At 41.6% G+C, this 21096-nt stretch overlaps 1 long non-coding RNA gene across 1 annotated transcript; it reads right to left on the bottom strand.

The window, feature by feature from the left end:
- Positions 1 to 425: 425 nt before the first annotated feature.
- Positions 426 to 16841, bottom strand: LOC115465208. Its single transcript, XR_003941359.1, has 3 exons — positions 16800 to 16841; positions 10019 to 10023; positions 426 to 468 (listed from the first exon to the last, which is right to left on the bottom strand). It is a non-coding gene; the product is annotated as an uncharacterized LOC115465208 (long non-coding RNA).
- Positions 16842 to 21096: the final 4255 nt, after the last annotated feature.

A 21096-nucleotide genomic window follows, 5' to 3' on the forward strand; every position in this document is an offset into this window, starting at 1 on the left:
ATTGCTTACTGAATAAAATTAAGTGAAATGTGAATGGTTACACACAATTGATTGCCCTTTCTAAAGCGCTTAACATAGAGTTTCAGCATAGTAACATTTGCCAACATTTTAGGGAAAAGAAGAAATATCAATACATAATCTTTTTTTAACATAGCAGACAAGAGCTTTAGAATAGAAAATATTAGATATACATTTCTTTGATAACTACTGTTGTCTTTTTAGATTTATTTCCAGATAACTTGTATGATATAAACATTCTTTACCTGTATTAGTAATTTTAAAATATTTTATTTTTTTTTCTAATTAATAAAAGGAAAAAGTTAATCTTTCAATATGTGGCAGTGTATAATAATACATTTCTAGTATGCTTAGAAAAAAATATTGCAGTTTCTATTCAAAAAGGAATCTAGAAAACATTCTATTAGACGAACATAAAAATAGTCATACTGGGGTAGACCAATGGTCCATCTTGCCCTTTTTTCTGCTTCCAGCAGTGGCCAATCCAATTCACAAGTACCTGGCAGAAACCCAATTAGTAGCAACATTTCATGCTACCAATCCCTCATGTATATCTCAGTAACAAACTATGGACTTTTTCTCCAGGAACTTGTCCAAACCTTTTTTAAATTCAGATGTACTAACCGCTGTTACCTCATCCTCTGGCAACAAGTTCCAGAGCTTAACTATTCTTTGAGTGAAAAAATATTTCCTCCTATTTGTTTTAAAAGTATTTCCATATAATTTCATTGAGTGTCCCCACGTCTTTGTACTTTTTGAAACAGTGAAAAATCGATTCACTTTTAACCATTCTACACTACTCAGGATTTTGTAGACCTCTATCATATCCCCCCTCAGCTTCTCTTTTCCCAGCTGAAGATCCCTAACCTCTTAAGCCTTTCCTCATATGAGAGGAGTTACTTCCCCTTAATCATTTTGGTTGCTCTGCTTTGAACCTTTTCTAATTCCGCTATATCTTTTTTGAGCTATAGTGGAGGAGTAGACTAATAGATACCAGTGGGTTAGAACCTGGGGAACTGGGTTCAATTCCCATTGCAGCACCTTGTGACCCTGGGAAAGTCACTTAACCCTTCACTGCCCCAGATACAAAAACTTAGATTGTGAGCCCAGGAAAGTACCTGCATATAATATATGTAAACCACTTTGGTTCTACCCACAGAAAGGCAGTATATGAAATCCTTGACCCTTTACCCTAGATTTATTGTGACCAGAATTGCACACAATACTCAAGGTGAGGTTGCACCATGTAGTGATATAGAGGCATTATAGTATTCTTTGTCTTATTTTCTATCCGTTTCTTAATCATTCCTAGCATCTGTTTGCATTTTTGGTTGCCACCACATACTGGGTTGAAGATTTCAGGGTATTATCCATGATAATACCAAGATCTTTTTCTTGGGTGCTGACTCTTCAGGTGGAATCTAACATCAGGTAACTATGATTTAGATTATTCTTCCCAATGTGCATCACTTTGCATTTGTCCACATTACATTTCATCTGCCATTTGGATGCTCAGTCTTCCAATTTCCTGAGCTGTTTCTACAATTTTTCACAGTCTGCAATGTGATTTAGCAACTTTGAAAAGCTTTGTGTCATCTGCAAAATTAATCACCTCACTCGTCATTCCCATTTCTAGATCATTTATAAATATGTTAATAGAACCGGCCCCAGTACAAATCCCTGGGGCACTTTACTATTCACCCTCCTCCACTGAAAGAAATAGCCATTTAACACTACCTTCTGTTTTCTATCCATTAACCAGTTCCTAATCCACAACAGAACATTGATTCCTATCCCATGAGTTTTTAATTTCCTCATGAGTCTCTCATGAGGGACTTTGTCAAAACTTTTCAGAAAATCTAGATACACTACATCAACTGGCTCACCATTATCCACATGTTTATTCATTGTTTCAAAAAAATAAAGCAAATTGGTGAGGCAAAACTTCCCTTGGCTGAATCCATGATGACTCTATCCCATTAAATGATGTTTGTCTATGTGTTCAGTAATTTTATTCTTTATAATAGTTTCCACTATTTTGCTTAGCATTGATGTCAGGCTTACCAGTCTATAATTTCCCCGATCACCTCCAAATCCTTTTTGAAAATTGGTGTTACATTGGCGGCCTTCCAATCTTCAGGTACTTGTGGACAATTTTAATGGCAGGTTACAGATCACTAACAGCAGATCAACTTCATGTTTGAGTTCTTTCAGTACTCTGGGATTTATACCATCTGGTCCAGGTAATTTACTATTTTTTAATTTGTTGATTTAGCTCAGTACATTTTCCAGTTCATCGAGATTTCTTTCAGTTCCTCTGCATTGTCACTCTTGAAGACCATTTCTGTTACAGGAAGATCTTTTCCGTCTTCGTCAGTAAATACCAAAGCAGATGTAAGAGATCTAACTGTACCAGAAATGGTTTTCAAGGGTGATGATGTGGAGAAACTGAAAAAAAATCTCAGGAAATATTTTATTTAAAGATTGCCTGTAGATTGTGAAAAACAAATTTATAGGTTCCTTAAACCTAAATGGAATTTGGTGGGATACTGAGCATATGTCTAAATATCTTTGTCCATAAGCATTATTGAGGTAAATTTACGAAAATGTGTTAAGCAGTTAATGCATAAAGTTAACTTCAAGCTTTGTCAGGGTGTGGGAACTCGGAGAGTTATGAGGGTGAGAATGGGCATGGAATGCACACTACAATTACCGTATGGTCACTGTTCCCTCTAAGCTGAGTGGGATTTCTCCACCTATAGTGCTTCCAGTGGGGGGGTTCTATTTCACTATCACAATTTCAATAGTGAGGGGCAGGCAAGCTTTGCAGGACTTCAGGGAACCTAGCAATTGAAAACACAACATTGAAGCACCGCCCTCTACTGTCAGCAATGCAGTTGGAGGACTCCGGCTCAGCTTAGAGGGAACAGTGCATACGGTACTTACTGCTGTTGTTACTTAGAATCAATGTGCGTACCGCCTCATCAACAACAAGTATGTGAATGCACAAATGCTAATAGCAAACAATACAATACAATCTTTATTATTATATTTCACACTATACTAATACTGGTGCTTATAGGTGGATCACATCATAAAAAGAACTAGCCATAACTAGGAGCTACCATGCAATGCAAACAACAAACACGTTCCAACAGGCCAATAAAATTTTTTTAAACAAGTAAGATTTCAGTTTCTTGCAGAAGCACAGGTGACACCTTTCCGATCTAACATCTAAAGAAAAATAAGTCCACATAAAAGCTGCTTAATAAGTAAATCTCAAAGAAACAAACTGTTCATACTTAATACGAAGAACAAAAGGAAAGTGTAAAATCAGCTAATTAGTAGTTTGCACCCATCTATTCCCCTCAGAGAACAAAACAAGATGAATAACATACCAAGGAGCCTGTCCAAAAAGAGATTTAAAAGAACTAAAGAACAAACTTTAAAATAAACAAGTGATAACCCTATCAAACTTCTTTGCATGAAAAATCAGCCTGGACACACTATCTTATATCATTTGGAAATGCCTGTCTAACTTAGTTGAACAACCAGTCAAATCCAGATTACAATAATCCAAAGCAGGCATGCTCAATACCAGAAATGATCAGGTAAAATAAAAAAAAATTCTGAACACTCCTGAGCCACCTTAAAGTATAAAAACTTTCTATGCCAATGCATTAACTTTCCAAAAATGGGTCCAAAATCACCTCTAATAAATGTAAAGAGTCTTCAAAATGGAAAGTTGTATTCTGAAATGTAAGACAGTTACCCATACTCATCACAGGAGGCTTCAACAAATACACCTTTGTTTTCTGCACATTCAATACAATGTTACTGCACCCAATCCTCCACCATTGAGAAAGAGTGTCAAACCATGTCCAATGCATTCTCCCAAGTAGAGGAAACAGGGATCAAGAGGGTGATATCATCTGCATATATAAAATAGTGAATCCCAAGTCTAAAAGGGCACAACCAAAGGTATACATCATCAAATTTAAAAGAATTGGGGATAATGGGGGGCACTCTTGGAGAACCCCACAAGTAACCCACCAGGAAGCAATGACCTCACTCAACATTTTCACCTTATAAACATGACTGGTTTAAAACCCACAAAACCAATTAAGAACGTTCCCCAAGATCCCAATTTGATCCAATTTAAATAGCAGCCAATCATGATCCACCAAATCAAATGCTGGTGTAAGATCCAGTTCCAACAGTAATAATTGCTGCCTCAGGGACAAAAGGTCTAAGTTCTACCAGAAGAGGTTCTAAAAGTGTTTCAGTGCTGAAACCTCTGCAAAAACCAAATTGATTATCTGCCAATAGATCATCAATCTTACTTATATAATATTGCAAACCCCCCAGAAAATGGTCCCTGGTGGTCCAGTGGCCACTTAAAAAGTGTCTGTTAAAAAGAACCCCCTCCCGGCCCCCCTACCTTAGTTGGAGGAGGGAGGTAGCCTGCCTCCCTCCTCTTCCTTGGGTTGACGCCGCCGCAAAATGGTGGCACCCAGCCCCTCCCAGTGCATCCTGGGATGCGCTGGGCGGGGCTACAGACCATATATGGGAATCACCACAACCAGCAGCAGCTGCAGGACGTCATAAACCACCAAACCCAAACGAAGGAAGGACGGAGACTTCGGCTGGCGGGGGTTGGGGTCCCCCACCAGCAAAGGGAGGTGAGGCGCAACGGCGGAGTGACCAAAGGAAGGAAGGAAGGAAGGACGGAGACTTCGGCTGGCGGGCCAACCCCCGCCAGCAAAGGGAGGTGAGGTGCGACGGCGGAGTGACGACGAGAGGAGGGGGGGTTCAAAGTAGTTGGAGCTGTCTTCCACGAGAGGGGGGTTTAAAGTAGGCGGGCGGGCAGGGGGTGGTGGTGGCGTCATTGGCATCATCTTCGTCTTCAGCAGGGGGGGTCAGCGGAGCCGGGGGGGGGCTAAAATGTGCCCCCTCTCCTCGGCTCTGGCCCCCCCTACCGTTGAAGTTCAGATACGCCCCTGGCTGCAGTATTAGAAAACCGTGCTCAGCCTTTGGGTCTTTTGCATTTTTCTTTGCTTCCAGGTTTACCAGCTATTACCCTCATTACCACTGGATTTAAATGAACACTGCATTGATGTCTAAGCAATTCCTTGCATGCAGTTTTCATGTGCACAAAACTCTCTTGCAGATGGCATGGCCATAACAGTACCAAAGATTGCATGTAAAGCATTCACTAGGCTGATCATTAGCCTTCATATGCTAATTATGTCAGTCTTGCAGTTGTATGCCTGATTCATTCCTGTTTATTTATGAAGAAAGCAAAGTTGTTGTCCTGTAACAGATGTTCTACTACATAGAAAGCAGGAAGTAGTTTTACCACTTCCTGAGCTGTGTAACTAAAAAGGAGACTGAGGAGAATGCTATGCATGGCTATACGTGCTCAAAGCATGTACTTGAAGAAAATGTTAGCCACTTATATGTCTGATTATTCCAGCTGTCTATGGAGAGCAGCTTTTACAGGTAAGCATCTTTGCTAATCTGTTAAGCCTGTCTTCCTAAGGGATCCATCCCATACCCTTTTTTCATTTTTGCTGTTTATCTTTCTTTTATAGTTCTGCTATTTCCTTTTTGAGACTGGATAATCAGAACTGCAAACTTTACTCAAGATAAGATCACAGCACAAATCCAAACAGAGGCATTATGATGTGTTCTATCCCTTTTCAAATAATTCTTAATATTTTATTTGCTTTGATGGCTGCTGCTGCTGCATGCTGAGGTAAGGATTTCAATGTGTGGTCCACAGTGAGTCCAAGGTCTCTTTTGAGTGATATTTTCTACTACTGTACTAGCACTATGCATATGTAGCTAGGATTATTTTTCTCGCTGTTTACCACTTTGCACTCGTCCATATTAAATTTCATTTGCCATTTAGTTCCCAGCTCTCCAAAGGCAATCTTGCAATGACTCACATGCTACTCATATTTTAAGTACTTTTAATAATTATGTGCCATTGACAGATTTGATCACCTCATTTATTAGTCCCATTTCTGGATTATTAATGTATGAGTTATACAACACTGGTCTCAGTACAGACTCTTGAGATAGTCCAATATTTACCTCTCTCCATTGGGATAACATGATTTTTATTACAGTCTTCTTGATAATGTTTGCAGCACTGTGTGCACTACAAGTTCGGCTTAATTTGTAGACAAAAAGAAAGTGGAGCAGTGGAGCAGTGGGAAGGGTTGACCAGACTATGTGTCCTTCTGTCTGTCCTACCCTTATCCCTTGTTGGTCCTGTCTGTCCTGATTTAGATTGTAAGCTCTTTTCAGCAAGGACTGTCTTTTCTTCATGTTCAATTGTGAAGTGCTGCGTACGACTGGTAGCGCTATAGAAATGATTTATAGTAGTAGTAGACTAGGGGCAGGAGCAATAGGAGAACAGAAGCGGGATTAGGAAGCACAGGGGGTCTTTTACAAAGCAGCCATATGCCCAATGTGGGTTTACCACTCACTAATCCGGAACTACTGCTGTACTACCACAGCAGCTCGGCAGTAGTTCCCACCCCCAGTGCATGCCACTTCCGTTGCTACAAAAATATTTTTATTTTTTAGCGCCAGTCTTTACCTGGTGGTGATTGGACAGTGCTGCATGCTGCCCAGCTACCGTCAGGTTAGCACAGGAGCCCATAATCCTCCCACCCAAAATGACCGTGTGGCAAGTGCTTCACTTGCCAGATGGCCATTTCTTAAAAAAAAAAAGACAGCCATTTACCTGCTGCGTAAAAGGGGGCCTCAGCGCACATCAAAAACACGCACTGATGCCAGTGTAGTCCCCCTTTTTACTGCAGCTTAGTAATTTTAAAAAAGCTGCTCCTACACACAATTGAAGGAGAGCAGGGCGCTCGTTTTTTCTTATGTGGAGCTTTTTAATATCACTTCTCCCTCTGGACATGTCACCAAATACACACGCTCTCTTGCATGTCATTATAGTATTGTACAAAACACTTCACGTTTGGCAGAGTGTTTTGTAAAATATTGGGCGAATTGTGCACGTCCCATCCTGGATATCTCAATTCCTACCTCAAAGTGCTATGTAAAATTGGCCTTTTTGTATAAGGCCCAACCGTACTATACAAGTAGCAACAGCAAACAAGAGCAGAAGGCAAACTATATCCAACACAAAAATTAAATAAATAAAAACACAGTTCCATCGATTAATGAATAAATACATAAATAATAAAACAATAACAAAACAGACTAGAATAAAAACCATAAATTATATTAAAAACAACAGCTCTTTATCTGCCGTCATTTACTATGTTACTATCATATTAATCAACAAATCATATACATTCATTCAACTAAAAGACATCAGTGTCTAGACAGCTTTATATATCAATGACCATAAGATCAAGTTCAATTTTGTTTGCTATACCACCTATTTAGTTAACATCTAAATGGTTTACAAAGCATTTAAAATATAATGGGGTAAGGATAATCAATGTGCAAACAAAGACATACAAATTATGAGATTTCTCAGCAACAATTCTTTTATGAAAGGTAGAGGAATTCCAGCTCAAGGACTAAAAATTACCTGAAAGGCAAGTGCTTAGCAATTTCATTGGATTAGGCTGCCTATTCTATTTGTTTGATATTTTCTTGTGGGGGATGGGGGAATAGTCCACATAATTGCTAATCCCTGTAAGAGACAGAGCAAATAACCTACACATACTTATGATTTGGAGAAAATTCACTATCAATTGTATGCAATATTTAGTAAAGCTTGCAGTGACATTGAACAACCTTAGCAATTATTTTTTTTTTAATTAGACATTGAAAACGTGCTTTTTAGGCATGAAATTTATATCCACAATAAATATCACCTGTCTGATGCAGAAAGCTTCTTCTAGTTTGTGGATTCTTGGATCTCTATATATTGAAATGGTTCTGGTGCAATAAGGCTTTTTAATAATTGTGAAACTGGCTCAGTGTTTACTGACTACTGATTTAATACTGTAAAAGGTTCAGGAACTGTTTAATGCACTTAACACTCAATATTTTTCTTTGTGGCACCCTTAAGTGGTTGTTTAATAAGGAAACCCAAAACTGTGACTAGAAAATACTTTTAACTGTAATACCATCTTCCAAACACTGGAGGGCGATAATAAGCAATTCTTCTTCATTGATGTGTGATGTGAAGGCTGTTACATAAATAATATGTTTTCCCATTTGCTGGGTTTTTCACACTAACGCCTATGTTTACTAAGGTGTGCTATAGGCGCCTTAGCATTTTTACGCGTGTTAATGATTAATGCGCAATAAACGCTAAAATGCCCATAGAAATGTATAGGCATGTTAACGTTTAGCGTTTAACGCGCCTTAACTTTAAAGGTACATTAAAAATGCTAGCGCACCTTAGTAAACATACCCCTAAGCCATTTGCTTCTGTTTGTGCTTGCCTCATTTACTCCCTGATCCTGTTTCTCCTTCCTTCATTGTTTTTTGTGTTCTAATTTTGATTGCATCTCAGTTTTTCTTTTCCTTTTCTAATAGTATAATAGTTTGATATGGTTTTGAAATGCAGTTGTCTTTTCTCGGCAAGTTCTCTTGCTTAAATAATCTTTAAAAAGTAGCTGTAGTATCACCAATCCCCTGTAATCCAGAAACTTGTGGTTGAAGTTCTTACCAATTTGCAAAACAGTCTGGGTTGTTTTGGTAAGAAAGGAGGTAAGCAAATATAGCAATGGTTTTAGACAATACACTGTTTAGGCAACATTCTTAGGGGTCCTTTTACTAAGATGTGCTGACAAATGGCCTGCGGTAGTGTAGGTGTGGGTTTTGGGTGCGCGCAGATCCATTTTTCAGCGCGCCTGCAAAAAAATGCCTTTTCAAAATTTTTGCCGAAAATGGACGTGCGGCAAAATAAAAATTGCTGTGCGTCCATTTTGGGTTTCAGACCTTACCGACAGCCATTGACTTAGCAGTAAAGTCTCATGTATTAACCGGGAGGTAATGATCTACGTGTAGAATGCCACTTGACACACATAGATGATGTGCATCAGAAAATAAAGATTATTTTTCAGACACGCATAGCGGATGCACATCAAAAATGAAATTACCGCAAGGGCCACATGGTAGCTGGGTGGTAACTCCAAATTGGCATGCGTTGGGCGTGCATAGGCGCCTATCGCGGCTTAGTAAAAGGACACCTTGATCTCTCTACAGTCAAAATGCTATGCTAAGATTTAATAAAAAGTCACCTGGCTATTGGACATCTCAGTTGGACTTCTAGTAATATTATTTTGATTGTGAACAGAGGCAGAAAACCAGATTTTTGATTGTTTGGGGTCCTACAAACAAATCTCCAGCACCATCTCCAAGCACTCTAGCTGCCAGTGCTGTCTTGGGTAAAATAATCGGTGGGACCGTGGCTCCAGTGGCCCACCCTATTCTGCTGTCTATGATAGGAATGATTTAACCATAGTATTGGAAATTCATAGGATAAGAATATAGATAATTACCTCAAAGCCATCTAATTTTGGTCTTAGAAAGGACGTGGAGAGGGGAATGCATATGTCCAAGTCAGGATGTGTAACATTCCCACACTATTTTACAAGAGGATCTGCAAAATGTTGAGCATCTTGGGGCAGGTGTGCACATCCCATCCAAATGGAGCAGCAATTTGACAAAGTTGCATATGAGGAAAGCAAACATAGTCCCTAAAACCCTGCCCCCACAAATATGTTGAAGCAGCTTTATAAAATCTGTACAACTGTCTGGAATGTTTTTACGTTTGGGGAGCGTGCCAGGTGCCCTTGACCTGGATTGGCCACTGTCGGTGACAGGATGCTGGGCTAGATGGACCTTTGGTCTTTCCCAGTATGGCACTACTTATGTACTTATGTACCCCCTCTACGACAACCCTTCTCAACAGCAACCCCTTTAACAAGGGAGTCCCTCTGATATACCCCCATTTGATCCCCCATGTGGTAGGAAAGCACCTGCTTTGTTGTACTTACCCTCCAAGGCCTTAATCCTTCCTCCTTCCCTCTGCAGTTCCAACACCACCCCCCCCCCCCCCCCCCCCCCCCCCACTCCTGATCCATCCCCTGGGCTTATTGAGTAATTCATGGGGCCTATGGGATTGAAGGGATGCTGGCCCTCAAAATGACTACCAATCTCTTGTGGTAATATCATGGTATTACCACTAGGAGTAAGGCTTCTATATATGGGTAAAATATTGCTGTTTACATGCACTTGGGGATGCTTCTAAAATAAGGGCCTCAATTTGTAATTGTCCAAGGAAACAAGAGGGCAGGTGATTCGAAAAATCCAATGTGGCAATAATAAAACAGGTGTTTTACTGGTGGTTGTTGCAGTGAATAAACTTCTGAAACTTAAGGACTTGAGTTTGATCCGCTGTTTTTTTATTGCCACAATTTGTAATTATACAAAACAATTATTGTTTTAACAGTGAACCAGGAATAATGATATTTTTATGTGTTGTGGAAGGGCAATTCCTTCATATGTGTCCATATTCCCCTGTCTTTCCACAACAATAGATCCATTAAGTACAATTTATGTTTCAGTCTCATTTACAACAAGATTTCAGTTACTAAAAAGCTGAATGTATCAGGTTGTCAGCTTTAGACTCCTTATGCAACACCACCCTCACTGTAATTTATAAAAGATAACTTGATCATATCATGTCAGATATATAGCTTTAACAAAATAGTTCTATTCTAAATTGTAGGTCAATACCCAAAAAGAAGCAGAGCATATATGACATATTAAACCAATAAGCTGAGTACCTCAAAGAGGGTATGAAAGAGGGTATATGGATAGTTTGCATCAATTATACACATTAAAACTCATCAATTGATCTGATTTACTGTCTCCAATCTCATAATTTAGTGCTGGTATATTAAGTAGTGTAATATAATATAATATATATAATATGCAGCTTGAGAAATTTGCTACTGATGGATTGTGGGATCTCATCACTATGCACAGTTCCATGCCACAGTGCCCTGCAGCAGGTGGTTTTATTAATAGTTAACGAAGATGCCTGTTTTCTTCCTTCAGTACAGGGAGTCATTTATGCAAGTCTCCAATGCACAGGAAGTCTCTAAAACTGCTTCTGCAGTGCCAATGTTAGACATGGTTTACCACTTCTTAAAAGATTGTGTCTTCAGTCCAATTGCTTGAGGATGTTTAAAATTTTGAAAATAATAATAATGTTAAGTGGCAGCCATGTATCAAACGTAAATGCCTTTGGAAGGGGAACTTGTTTGCATATCTAAGAGAAAGATGGCACAGAAAGTTTTGGGCTAGTTGCTGCAAGCTGTTTTGCTTATGTTGGCATTGTTGCTGACATGAATTGTTCAATTTAACTTTCATGTAGCCCAACTTAACATTAGCTGTTTTCCAGAGCTTTTAATATCCTGAGTATCCCGAAGCATTCTGCGACAGACTGTACACAGATCTGCCTGAATATATGAATGTTAATACTAATATATAAAAGTACTTATTGGATTGTGCCCTGCATGTTAAATTACAGACTTTAAAGCTTCTTTAGGGAACACATTAATGCACATTAACATGCGTTGAGGATAACTTTGTATAAAAAGAGTAGTTAGAAAAGCTCCTACTATTAAAAAAAGAGAGAGAATACCGAAAAAGAATGGGTATTTGGTGGAACGCACATCCGAAGAAGTCATTTAGGGGTTCTTTTAACAAGCTGCGGTAAAAGGGGGCCTGTGCTGGCATCAGCGTGTGTTTTTCACATGCGCTGAGACCCCTTTTACCGCCACAGGAGGTAAAAGGCTGTCTTTTTCTTTTTTTTAAAGAAACGGTCATGCCCGTGCGGCTAGTTCAGGGGGAGCACTTACCACCACCTATTGAGGTGGCGGTAAGGGCTCCTGTGCTAACCCGGTGGTAACCAGGCAGCGAGTGGCACTGCCCGATTACTGCCGGGTAAACACCAGTGCTACAAAAATGTAAATATTTTTGCACTACTACTACTATTTATCATTTCTATAGTGCTACTAGACGTACGCAGCGCTGTACACTTGAACATGAAGAGACAGTCCCTGCTCGACAGAGCTTACAATCTAATTAGGACAGACAAACAGGACAAACAAGAGATAAGGGAATATTAAAGTGAGGATGATGAAATAAGGGTTCTGAACAAGTGAACAAGGGTTAGGAGTTAAAAGCAGCATCAAAAAGGTGGGCTTTTAGCTTAGATTTGAAGACGGTCAGAGATGGAGCTTGATGTACCGGCTCAGGAAGTGGTGCCCGCTGGGGGTGGGAACTATCGCCAGGCTACTGCGGTAGCCCAGCGGTCATTCTGGATTAGCGAGCGGTAAGCCCGCATTGGGCTTGCCGGTGCTTCGTAAAAGACCTCCTTACGAAAGCAAAAAAGAGCAGCTTTACATATGTAGGTAGCACTGCACATCAAAGCTGTGATTTTTGCTAGTTATATATCTTAGTGGTGCCACTTACAAGGATAAGTAGCAGATTTTGTAAAACTGCATATCCACATGGAACTAAGGGCCCTGCTGCAGATAACTCGAGCTAAGCTTTAGTAAAAGATTCCCTAAGCTCTGAAGCTCAAAGTTTTCTGATTTTTAGGTGATTTTGAGCACCTGAACGATAAGCACAATTCTTCCTCTCAAACTCTCCAAACCCTAGCACAAAAGGGATCCCCTAAAAATCAGAAGTATGGAGGCATTTTAAAGTGATTGAGGCTCAGTGATTCTCAGAATGCATTACTGTCAGAAGGCCATTGGTAGAGGAAAGCTAATAGGCCATCTTTCAAACAGAGGCATGTTGCATCATTTGCACCAATAGGACCCTTCAGAGCTAGTTTAAAGGAAGGTGGCTGATTCTAGGCTGAGGACTCCATCCTGTAGTTCAAATAGCACCAGCATAAAAGCTACAGAAAACAGTTTATCTGTCTCTCAAACTGAGTCCTTAGCCACTTTCCCTAGTGAGATAGTAGGCAAGCAGCCCCAATGCCCATCTAAGCAATTCACCATAGAGGACATGGAGTACTGTTCAGCATCACTGTCCACGGGCAAGTGACAGACAGCATTAAAGGTCATAACACAATGCATAGGGGCCAATGATTACACTGGATGGCCAGCCCCCGCAGGTGATCTAGAATGTAGAGTTTAAAGACCTACTGCATCTCTTAGCTTCCAATTTCCAAATGCCCTACCGGACAACCTTTAGTAGGTGGGTGATTTTCAGACTATCAGGGGCATTTTCGAAAGAGAAGGACACCCATCTTTCGACACAAATCGGGAGATGGGCATCCTTCTCTCAGGGTCGCCCAAATCGGCATAATTGAAAGCCGATTTTGGGCATCCCCAAATGCAGTCCGTCGCGAGGATGACCAAAGTTCCCGGAGGCGTGCCAGCAGTATAGCGAAGGTGGGAGTGGGGCGTGCTTAAGAGATGGGCGTCCTTGGCCGATAAAGGAAAAAAGAAGGGCATCCCTGATGAGCATTTGGTTGACTTTACTTGGTCCATTTATTTTCACAACCAAGCCTCAAAAAGGTACCCACACTGATCAGATGACCACCAGAGGGAATCGGGGATGACCTCCCCTTACTCCCCCAGTGGTCACCAACCCCCTCCCACCCTAAAAAAAAAGAATAATTTTTTTTGCCAGCTTCAAATGTCATACCAAGCTCCATGACAGCAGTATGCAGGTCCCTGGAGCAGTTTTAGTGGGTGCAGTGCACTTCAGACAGGCGGACCCAGGCCCACCCCCCTCTACCTGTTACACGTGGTGGTAAATGCGAGCCTTTCAAAACCCACCAGAAACCCACTGTACCTATATGTTGGTGCCCCCCTTTACCCATAAGGACTATGGTGGTACAGTTGTGGGTAGTGGGTTTGGGGGGGAGGGTTGGGGGGCTCTGCACACAAGGTAAGGGAGCTATGTACCTGGGAGCTTTTTCTGAAGTCCACTGCAGTGCCTCCTAGAGTGCCCGGTTGGTGTCCTGGCATGTCAGGGGGACCAGTGCACTACGAATGCTGGCTCCTCCCACGACCAAAGGGTTTGCATTTGGTCGTTTCTGAGATGGGCATCCTTAGTTTCCATTATCGCCGAAAATCAGAAACGAGCAAATCTAAGGACGACCTAAATTTCAAGGTTTGGGCGTCCCCGACCGTATTATTGAAACGAAAGATGGACGCCCATCTTGTTTCGATAATACGGGTTTCCCCGCCCCTTCGCCGGGACATTCTGCAAGGACGTACTCAGGAAAACTTGGGCGCCTCTTTCGATTATGCCCCTCTATGACAACTAGCTAATAATGCTTGCTTTTCTCTCTCACTCTCTTTTTTTATTCCCCCCTTAATACTAAACTAGATCCTGCAGTGCCTGCTAGAGTCTATCTGTTAATGCTGTGGTACAAAGTTTTTAAAACTACTGGGAAAAGACTATGGAGATTAGTTGATAAAATTTGCTTTTTTTATATTTTTATTTTGCCTATCACTAACCTACAATTTCTCCTTTAAACCCCAATCTTTAAGTTCCCAAAGCACAAAGCAAAATAGTGTTCACTTACCAGAGAAATGTCCTCTTCTCTCAGAACTTCTCAGAAAGAAAGTTCAGTGGGACCTTTCCTCTTTATATAGTTGAATAGTAACATAGTAGATGACGGCAGAAAAAGACCTGCACGGTCCATCCAGTCTGCCCAACAAGATAACTCATATGTGCTACTTTTTGTGTATACCCTGCTTTGATTTGTACCTGTGCTCTTCAGGGCACAGACCGTATAAGTCTGCCCAGCACTATCCCCGCCTCCCAACCACCAGCCATGCCTCCCAACCACCAGCTCTGCAACAGACCGTACAAGTCTGCCCAGCAATATCCCCGCCTCCCAACCACCAGTCCCGCTTCCCACCACCGGCTCTGGCACAGACCGTATAAGTCTTCCCAGCACTATCCCCGCCTCCCTACCACCAGCCCCGCCGATCAAAGAGGCCTTTTTTTAAACAGGGTCTTTGAAGCTAACTCAGGAACCTATGCAAATATTCTACTTCCCCACACCTTAGTTAGCACCTATTTGAGGTCCCTGGCCTTGCTACCTCTCCAGCAGCCAAAGAACAGAAGACAGCAGAGAAATGTCCTCTTCTCTCAGAACTTCTTAGAAAGAAAGTTCAGTGGGACCTTTCCTCTTTATATAGTTGGATCTAAGGGGCCTTTTTAAAACAGGCTGTTTAAAGCTAACTCAGCAACCTATGCAAATATTCTACTTCCCCACACCTTAGTTAGCACCAGTGGCGTACCAAGGGGGGGCGGTGGGGGCGATCCGCCCCAGGTGCACACCGCTGGGGGGTGCCGCGCGCCGGTCAGCTTCGTTCGTTTCCATGCTCCCTCTGCCCCGGAACAGGAAGTAACCTGTTCCAGGGCAAAGGGAGCATGGAAACGAACGAAGCTGACCGGCGCGTGGCCCCCCCCCCCCCAGCAGCATGCACCCAGGGGAGGGGGATCTTTTGCCGGGGTGGGGGGTGTCTTTTCGCCGGGGGGGGTCGCACTGCACCGGGGGAGGGCACTGCACCCGGGGGGCAGGGCGCATCGGCGATCCGCCCCAGGTGTCAGCCCCCCTAGGAACACCACTGGTTAGCACCTAATTGAGGTCACTGGACTTGCTACATCAGAGAAATGTCCTCTACTCTCAGTACTTCTCAGAAGTGTATTTTTTTCTAGCAACAAAAGGTGCCAGTTCACAAATGCAAGGCCAACCTTCAGGGGTGGGGTGATCACTGAGGGGCCTGCTCCACAATAGCCAAGCTCACTGCATCCAACCAAAGAATCTAAGAAAAGCAAAATTGGTGGGCAGAGTCTAGGCTTTCTCATTAATACTTGGGGCCATGGGTCAATTGTAGAAGGCAGTGGAAAAAGTGCTGGCACTCAATAACCCCATGTACCCGCTGAAAAAAAAGCCCTGCTTGTGGGTATCCTGAAAACCTGACTGTCTGGAGCTCCCCCAGTGCATGCCTGGGAACCCGTGCACTACATAATTAATATTATAAGACTACATTATCTCATTTTTTAAATATTTAACTACAAGACCATCTTAAAACAGTTATGTTCATAGAACCAAAATTTTGACAAGAAAGACACACCTGACTTTTGATGTTGATATATACGGTAGATATCCATGAATTTACATACTATTAGCGAAACTCAAGAACACACAATCACACACTAGAATGCTAAATAAACTCAGCTATCATTTAACCAGTTATGATGGGGCACTGCAGATGGAATCTGCCAGGTGTTAACAATTAATTATTGATGTGCTATGGGAATATTTTAAAGAATTTTCTCAAAAGCATAAAGTATTGTTTCTATATCAATTCATTACATTACATTGATTGTTGTCAACTTTTTATTATTATTATTATACATCCACAACGGATCCTTACAAAGAGATCAAAGATTTTCCTGCAGCAGAAAACTCAGTATTGCACTGTAATGGGTTTGGAAGTGTATTGTAATTTTGGAAAATGCAAAGTAATAACAGATATATGAATATATTCTAGGGCAGGGGTTCTCAATCCAGTCCTCAGAACATACCTACCAGTCAGGTTTTCAGGATGTCCACAATGAATATGCATGACATATTTGCATGCACTACCTCAATTGTATGCATGGGTATCTTGAAATCCTGGCTGGCTAGTTATATCCCAAGGACTCTATTCCTACAATAGATGTAATCTGATAAGAAGATAAGCGTTGCTATACTGGAACAGAACGAAAGTCTATCAAACCCAATATCCTATTTCCAACAGTGGCCAATCCAGGTTACAAGTACCTTTCAAGATCCCAGAAAAGTAAAACTGATTTTATGCTGCTTACCCTAGAAATAAGCAGTAGATTTTCCCAAATACATCTTAATAATGGCTTATGGACTTTTCTTTTAGGAAAGTATCCAAACCTTTTTTTAAACCCTGCTAAGCTAACTGCTTTTATCACATTCTCTGGCAACAAATTCCAGCGTTTCATTACACATTAAGTGAACAAATATGTTCTCTGATTTGTTTTAAATTTACCACTTCATAACTTCATTGTGTGCCCCCTAGCCTTTGTATTTTTGAAAAGAGTAAACAAACGATTAGTGTCTATCCGTTCCGCGTATTTTATATCATATCTCCCCTGTAAAGGTTTGATAAAGTGATCTGTGTGAAAAGTCAGTAGCTGACATATGCTAACTGTAAAGTGTTCCATTTAGGTAGATCCTGTGTGCAGCACCCTCCTGTTGCTCTGGCAACATACAAGTAACAAGTTCTGCACAGAGCTAAAGCTTACACACTGCTTGAGCAGAGTGTTTTAAAAAAAGGGTTTTCCTGTCAGTGTAATTGTAGATGATGGCAAGTGATCATACAGTAATAAGTGGGCTAATTGAACAGGCTAAAGCAGATGATGCCTCAAATACAGGAAAAGGAACCCCTGAGGGCAGGGAAGAGCTTAGCAGATCTCACAGACAATATAAGCTCACTGAAAAAGCTTTGCAGAAGTATACTGCAGATAGACAAGAACATCTGTCTGAATTAGTTTAAAAATGGCATGAAATTGAGCAACTCATAGAGAAAGTGTCTGAATCCCCTGCAAATGTCAGTTACCATATAGAGTAACCAGTCAAAGAGCAAGTCTGCACCTGAAACTTCAAAAAAGGAAGGTCTATTAAGGTATCTGGCTTGCAAAGACCTGTGGGGCACAAAGTTTACCCAGTTCAATGACTGTCCTGCTTGCTTCAGGTATCTCAACCATGAAACAGGGATCATTTGTCCTCTTGCTGACTTCTAATTTGTCCTAAATTAGCAGTTAGCCAAGGAGTATGGCACCAGGATGTCTGTAGCTGTACATAGGACAGAGGTGGTGCCTGCAGCACTGACACAAATAATTGTTCTCATACTACAGACAAAGTAAAGAATCCAAATTGATAGTATCCTATACATAACATAGTAAATGATGGCAGATAAAGACCTGTACTGTCCATCCAGTCTACCCAACAAGATAAAATCATTTTACATGGTATGTGATACTTTATATGAATACCCGAGTTTGATTTGTCCATGCCATTCTTGGGGCACATACCGTAGAAGTCTGCCCAGCACTCTTCTTGTATTAAAAGTTCTGAAGCTAATGTCGAAACCCCTTAAAATTTACCCACAGGTCCATCCATATCTATTCAGTCACGATCAGGGCGTAGACCATAGAAGTCTGCCCAGCACCGGTTTTGCTTCCCAATTACCGGCGTCACTACCCAATCTCCGCTAAGATTCTGTGGATCTATTCCTTCTAAACAGGATTCCTTTGTGTTTATCCCACGCATGTTTGAATTCCATTACCATTTTCATCTTCACCACCTCCCGCGGGAGGGCATTCCACGTATCCACCACCCTCTCCATGAAAAGTACTTCCTGACATTAATCCTGAGTCTGTCCCCATCAATCTCAATTCATGTCCTCTAGTTTTACCACCTTCCCGTCTCCGGAAAAGGTTTGTTTGCAGATTAATGCCTTTCAAATGTTTGAACGTTTGTATCATATCACCCCTGTTTCTCCTTTCCTCCAAGGTATACATGTTCAGGTCGGCAAGTCTCTCGTACGGTTTGCAATGCAAATCCCATACCATTTTTGTAGTTTTTCTTTGCACCGCTTCCAGTCTTCTTATTTCTTTAGCAAGATACGACACCTCATCCTCTCAAAAAATGTTGAGGGTTTAGGAAAAAAACTCTTCAAAGAATGCAAAGAACTGTTGAAAAAAATACAGAATCTGCTTTAGATATTGCTCTTCATCAAGTCATATGGCTAAAGATTGCAAAGCCACCATCAAGTGTACAGAGTATGACAGTGACCAACATGCATCATTACCATGAGCAGGTCAAGCATCAAGGCTGACACTGTACAGAAGAAGCCATCTAGCTGCAGGTGTAGGGCTTGTGGGAGCAAAACTTCATCATCTCTGTAATTTATATGTGTTATGTGCCACAGACTATGTGGCAAGTATCAGGAGAAAATGGTACACTTGCCAGCAGATTGACTGAGTACTGAACCACCATTCACCTATGTAGGGCTAGATGTCTTTGGGCCCCTGTCAGTCATATCTCAGTGTGAAGGGGCGAACAGCAAATGTTGGGCTGTAATATTTACAAGCATGAGCATTTGCCAAGTCCACATCGAAGTTATTAAGATGATGGATACCTCAAGCTGTATCAGAGCAACAGTTGGCCTTTGGGGCTTGTCGTCAAAACCCTTCCTAGTCAAGATGGTAAAGTCCACAAGACGGAAGTGAAGACTGTGAATCAAGGAACAGCGAAGAACTTCATCCGACCAGTTACCGAAGTGGTGCTGTTCATACCTCATGAAGAGACATGAACTCCGTTGACTATTGTCCACTCCAAATTCTCAGAGATTTTTTATCTCCTCTTTATGTTGTTTTGTTTTGTGTTGTGTTGTCCTTCTCTCATTTCAGGTCCTGCGAGACAACAAAGAAGAGATCACCTGGACGACATAGAGCCTGAGACAACAAGAAGTTTGCCAAACAACAAAGATCCAGTTATAAATGGACTTCCATGCTTAAAATGTAAATGATTGATAAGTATAATAGTGCTATCTACCAATCCAGATGGGAAGTGGTCTGCCCCCATCTGAATGGGAACACATCTTGCTACCTGTATGTAACAGATTACATTGTCCCTGTAGTTTGGTACTCTTTAGGTGATTGGCTGTTGCTGAGCACCTGAGCTCTATTCCCAGGGCCTTGTGGGATCTTGCTTGTTAGCTTGGCTGACCATTTGCATGCTGGAAGAAAGAGGTGCCTCCTGCTACCAAATGGCTGACTGGGTTTTCCCTTTTTGTTATAAAGTAAAGAGACCAGAAGGCAGCTTATTGAGAAAGCCAGCCAGTTGAGAGAATTGCAATCTCTCCATGTTGAGGCAGTGCTACTGCTACTTGCCTTCTCAGGCCCTTACCAACCCTTGATGATTTTCATCCTATAGTATTTTCACATTGCTGGCCATTGCTAGTCCCTCCTTCTTGTGGAAGGAGGGACTCACTCTATAGAGACAGAATTCCTGATCCAGCTCATCACAACTGTAAGTATCTGCTTTTTGTTTTTTGTCTTGTGATCAACTGCATTAAAGGAAGAATTTGGATTAAGAATTGGAGTCCTCTCTCTCTCTCTCTGCTAATTAAAATACTGGGTTTAGCTTTCTGAATATACTCAGCAAGGAACACAGTGTAAAGGTCAGAAAAGCTGTGTCACGGGCATTCCAAAAAGTTGTGCATGTTGTTACAAAATAATGGGTCAGTGTGCCAAACTTAGCCACCAGCATTTACACCAGATTGGCGCACAAAGTTAGGGTGCGGAAATCAATGCTTATTTTTGAGTGCCCAGTGCGAGTAACATTCAGAGGCAGTGGACACTGCCATCTTTTAAACACCAGTACCAGCATTTAATTAATACATATTGTGACAAGGCAGGGAAACATGTCCTTAGTGAGAAGCAGCCAACCCTAGAACTACCATACCCAGAATACCTTATAAGACTGAAGGAGAGGGGTGGACCGAAAAACACAGATGGGACTTCTAACATTAGCAGGAATAAGAGTAACTCCAGGAAAAAGGAGCCAGTTACTCCAGCTACCAGTAGAGGGAGCAGCAGTCAAGAAGCCCAATTTCCTTGGTTGGGAAAGCAATATATAATTCCTCACAGCTGTGAGGAAGAGAGGGCAGACCTCTTGAAAGCTCTCAGAAAGGAGGGGAGAATATCTGCTCAGAGAAAAACAAATCTATGGCGTATGTGGAGGAGGGAAAGGACCTGCCTCCAGAACCTCTTTGCTTAGAAAAGCAAACCAACATGGAATGGGAAGATTTATTTTTAGTTACATTTGTACCCTGTGCTTTCCCATTCATGGTGGCAGGCAATGGAGGGTTAAGTGACTTGCCCAGAGTCACAAGATGCTGCCTGTGCTGGTAATTGAACTCAGTTCCTCAGGACCAAAGTCCACCACCCTAACCACTAGGCCACTCCTCCACTCCAGCCCTTAAAGGCAGTGGTGGG

This window comes from Microcaecilia unicolor, chromosome 3 (genome assembly GCF_901765095.1).
Source record: "Microcaecilia unicolor chromosome 3, aMicUni1.1, whole genome shotgun sequence".
Classification (NCBI taxonomy): domain Eukaryota; kingdom Metazoa; phylum Chordata; class Amphibia; order Gymnophiona; family Siphonopidae; genus Microcaecilia; species Microcaecilia unicolor.